We start from the raw sequence: 5064 nt of genomic DNA on the forward strand, positions 1-5064 counted from the left end.
CAGGTCTGCCAATACTGACATCATTTTTCCAAGCAGGGAGCACCATCTAAGACTTCTCTGCATCACTATCCTTGGGGTGGGCCTGTGTGTGGGCTGATGCAGTGCTCAGCACTCCAGATCATTTCACTTTGGCAACCATTCTGCTTCTGCTGTCTCTATCTCCATATTCTATTTTAGGGGCTTACAGAGCACCAATCCACTCAACTAAAATATAACTGAAACAAGATATTCAGCATTAAATAAGCAAAAAGCAAAAGACTCAAAATAGGCTATTTTGTTATTATTATTATGGGGTTAAATCACTTAAACATAGATATCTTCCTACTCCTCCTCCCACATCTTTCTTTGTCTCTTCTTGTTCTCTCAGGACGCACTGATGGCCCACAGGTTTGTGCAAAAAAAAAAAAAAAAAAAAAACAAACTCTGTTCTGTGAGGAGTCCATGGGTGCCAAGTAGTCTTCTAGCTTAATTCTTGAAAAAGTATGTTATTGTTTGAATTTTGTCTGTCCTGAGATCCTTGCAGCAAACCCTCAGCCATCAGTGGGGCCAGGGAGCATCCTTTTAGAGAGCGATCTCGCATGGCAGAATTGTGTTGGCAGGAAAACACAGCTACACAGAACCTGCACTTCAGAGTGAAGTGGATTTATTGCGTGGACAGCGGGCATGGGGAAGCAGGTGGATTTTCAAGCAGGTACAGCTATGGTAGGTGTTTGGAAGGATATAGAGAAAGAGCTGAGCTGTCCGTATGCCGGGGCCTGCAGCTTGCCACAGAGGATCCAAGCTGTTGCTGAGGCACCGGGCTGCCTCGTGCCCGGCCGCTCGCGCCTCTCCCCGCCGGCGCTCCCGAAGGCGCTGTGGCGGCACCGCAATTACCCGAGCGCCCCTGCAGGGCTCTCAGCTGTGCCCCTCGCAGATGCCATTCGCCACCTTGGCACAGGCAGCTCTGCAGCTCCTCTGGAGGCACCTGGGATTCGCCTGAACCGAGGCTTTGGCTCGGCGCTGGTCATTCTCCCGCTCTCCACGCAGGAACTGCCGATGGCGGTTATCGTTACACCCAGCAGCAAGGGCCCGGGCGACACAGCACAAACCGCTTCGCTTTCCCGGAGCCTCCAGTGGCCTCCCCAGGGACCCTTTTCCCCCCACTTTCCCGCAGGCAACGAGGCCGCAGCGGGAGGGCTCTGTGCCGGACTTGGCGGCAGTTCGCTGCCCGGGATATGCGGGCTGCACCCCGCGCGCTGCCAGGTCCTGCAGCGCCAGCGAGGGGGAGGCAGCGCTGGGGCGGCCGCTCCGATCCCGGCTCCCTCCGTCCCTCGGCGGGCAGCTCCCGCCGGCGAGCCGCTGGCCGGCGGCGGGACCTATATGCTCTCGCGGAAGGTTACTGCTGCCCGGCACGGCAGAGCCCGACGGAAGCGGTGCTGAGGCATCTGAGGCAGCACTTTGTCAAGGAGCGCCTGATTGGCTAACGGGACTCCGCAATGGTTATCTGCTAAGAGTCAAGGCCTCTGATTGGCCGCGCGGTACCTGCAATGCGTCAAGTGAGGATGCTGGGGTGCGCGTGCCAGAGCGCTGCCGGGGGGCGGCCGCGGCCCCGCCGGGAATGGCGGCCCGCACCGGCGCTGTCCGCAGCACCGGCCAGCTCCGGCCGCTCTCGGCACTTCTGGGCAGCATCAGCAGTCCCAGCGGAAGATTTGCCGTCTCTTCGTACTGCTGCAGCTTGCAGCAATAGCAATAGCTTTGCTGATGAGCCAGAGCTGGCAGGAAGAAACTGTTCCTCAGTCAGTGACCTCTTCAGAGCAGGGTTTCTACGTAAAAAAGCGGCAGAAAGACAAAGCCGCTTTTCTCAATCCTTTTCCACAACACAGGGTACCAGAGGTGCAAAGTGTGGCAGAACAAACCTGCTTGGGCTGTCCTTCCACTGCCCGTGTGAGAAGCGTCTCTTAGACCGCTGCTCCAAGTGACAGCTTGAGTGGCAGCTGGGGGAGGACATGCACGGCGAAGCGATGACTGATCGCTGAAATATCTTGCTGAAACGCTGTAAAATCTTTCAACACAAAAGAGATGCTTCTGCAAAATTAGCCCTGAAGTGCGAAGCTGTGCCGAGGCACGCAAGGTTGGTCTGCATCCATGTGGGGATGGTAGCCCCCTCGGGCCTGGCCAAAACCCAGTACAGGCCTGTTGCATAAGGAGCTGCAGATGCCATAACCACTTGTGTGGGGTTTTTTATATGTCTCTAATTGAAATAAGCATAGATAAACCAGAAGCAATGAAAGTCGTCTCTGCACCAGTAAGAAGCTTACAGGGCTGCTTTAAAAGCAATGGGGGTTTCAAAACAGCAAGAACTTCCTGGCAGATCTGTGAAGCTTGATACAATAAGTGTCTAAAGGTAGAAGTAGGTTACAGACACTCATCATCTAAATTCTTCAGTATTTCTGTTACTGGAGTGTTTTCACTGCTCTTTTTCAAAATCCCATTCTTGAAGAGTGAGTCAGCAAGAAGCTTGTGAATGTGTCAGGGAGCAGTGTTTTAAATAAGGTTTTGCTGCTATGCAATTATTAAAGAGCATGTTTACATATGAAAAAATCACAAATTTGCATATGAACATAACAGCCCCATTTTTTCACTCTAGTGAAAGTTTTTTCCTAACTACAGTTTTCAGGATGACATTCTTGATGTGCAAGTGTAGGGATTTTGAGTTAATTTCCTTGGTAATTTGTTTTCTTTGTTCCATTTGGTTACCTGGAAGTAGATCAGTTTTTAATTTAAAATTAACGTGATTTCCTTTTCAGAGCCATACTGAGTACAAACTGCTTTCCTGCTGGCACGAACACTTCTTAGTGTCTTTTTTCCAAAGAACTCTTTCAAAATATTAAAAACAATCTAACCGCTTTTCCTGGTAATCCTAGCCAAGTGGAACAAGTGCAATGAAACCTTTATGGGAAGATTATATGCCTGTGTAATTATAACGTTTATGAGTCCAAGTTTGCTAAAGTGAAACATAAAAGTGAGACTGCAAACTCATTCTGTTTCTTACCTGGTCATTTAAAGTATGATAATGTTTTTGAAAATTTCATGTTTGAACACCTTAGATCTAAAACAGGTTGACATCTTAAAAAATGGAAAGTAAATTGGTATAAAGCATTGCTAAAGGCATCACCTTCTTCTGGAGTATTTTCCAGAACAACCTAATATGACTCATAAAACAAATGTGTTGTATTAATTTACTATAATAATACTATAATGACTGTACATATAATAGAACTACATTCATGTCAGAGGACCTGGAAAAAGCTTTTAGAAGTGACATCATCCAATTATCCCGTCATTCAACGGGAAATAAATGTACTAATTTTAGGTTAACACATAAGTCATTGTTGCCCCAAACAGTCTCCTGTAAAGCAGACTATTTAAAAGATAACCTCAAGGGCTTCAGTGTGTTCAGGGTAGCAGTATATTCTTAGAGTTAGCTTACAATGACCAAAAGTTCTTGAATTAATCAATGGGAATAAAAACCAATTGTGTGTTTATTAGAAAGAATTACATTGATCAAGTAATGGTAATTCCCAATCAGTAGCTATGAGTGATGATGCTACATTTTATTTTTTCATAGGTGCTTTATGTAGGCCATGTCCAAAGCCATCAGAGTGTATGGCAAAGGCAATATGAGGTAGTAAGTTCATTACAGTTCTAACTATATCACATTCTAAACATTCTGAGTGAAAACATGCCCCATCAATTTAAAGCAACCATTTAAAAAACAATGTATTTACAGCAATGTCATTACACCAACATCTGTTAAATGTATGCAGGTCTGCCATCTTATGGAGCCTGAATGGTACTGCCAAATAACAGAACGTGGAGCTACATGTTCATGTTGAATAAGTGAATAGTTTGAATTTTTCCTTTACAGGTAATGTATGCTTTCTTCTGAAACTTGCACCATTTGGATGCATTCTTTCTATTTGATTTGTATATTTGTGGATTTATGTGTGCATGCAAGTGTACACGTGTAAACACAATCAAATAAAGGTGTTACACTGCAAGTTTAAGCATATAAAAGCTGGGAAGAGTTGAAGTTAAAGTTGGTTGTTTACATTATATGACGGCCTAGACCAACATAATCACATGCCATTTTTTTGGGGAGCTCTGTTGGATCTGTCTGATTCAGCATTCAGGTTAGATGGTGCTATTTAGTGAGTGGCTATTCAGAATTTTGCTTTAGCATCTTTGTTTGGAGTGTGACTGTGCTGTATTTGCTGCAAGCTAGTTAAGTCCTGTTCTAAAGATGAAATTATTAACTCCTCTATGGGCTTTTCTACAGCTGTTATTATTAGAGTATAATATGAACAGTTTTGAATTAAGTTTGTACAGGCCAAAGCAGACAATCATCATGGCAATATTCAGCCCAAGTGATTAAATTTTGGCACAGCTATTAAAGTTGCTAAAATGATGCTTGTTTGTTTGTTTTATTTGCTATTTTTATAAAAGCTGATGTCAGATAAACTTGATAAGTGACTTTTGGGTCAGCCAAGAACAAATGCACAAGAACACAAGAATGTTATAATTAGTACATCAAGTATTATTATACATTATTTTCTCTTTAACTGGTGCAAATTTATTTTTAGGTGAAAAGGATTCTTCAGGAAGACCTTATTACTTTGCTTTTGAAAAGTTTGAGGTGAGTTAGGAAAGTGGTTGATCTAAGTGGTTGCGATACAGTCTGATACTGTGGTAGAACGCTTAAGATAAGCAAATTGTCCAGCATTCAGTGAAGTTTTGCAGAGTTCTACCAGCTGCTGGAAAATCTAGTAGTGCCTGGAATCTAAACGCATAGGAGGATGCCTGAATTTTCCCAGTTGTGCCTGCACTAGAAAATACTCTAGATTATACTTTTTCCATTTAGTGTCATTTGCAAATGTTCATATCTACCCTTTTCATATCTACCCTATTCTTGCTCAAAAAAGACACTAAGCACAAACTGCCATTTACATTTACTGTCAGCTGAATTTGATGATGTGAAGTACTGCTTACCACCACAAAGAAGTCTTAGCATAATTTGTTATCACT

The 5064-nt window shown here is 44.2% G+C and overlaps 1 long non-coding RNA gene across 1 annotated transcript; it reads left to right on the top strand.

Annotated features, from left to right (window-relative positions):
* Positions 1-1257: 1257 nt before the first annotated feature.
* On the top strand, positions 1258-4675 carry LOC128809368 (uncharacterized). Its single transcript, XR_008437703.1, has 3 exons — positions 1258-2110; positions 3807-3907; positions 4623-4675. It is a non-coding gene; the product is annotated as an uncharacterized LOC128809368 (long non-coding RNA).
* Positions 4676-5064: the final 389 nt, after the last annotated feature.

Source organism: Vidua macroura, chromosome 6, assembly GCF_024509145.1.
Source record: "Vidua macroura isolate BioBank_ID:100142 chromosome 6, ASM2450914v1, whole genome shotgun sequence".
Taxonomy (NCBI): domain Eukaryota; kingdom Metazoa; phylum Chordata; class Aves; order Passeriformes; family Viduidae; genus Vidua; species Vidua macroura.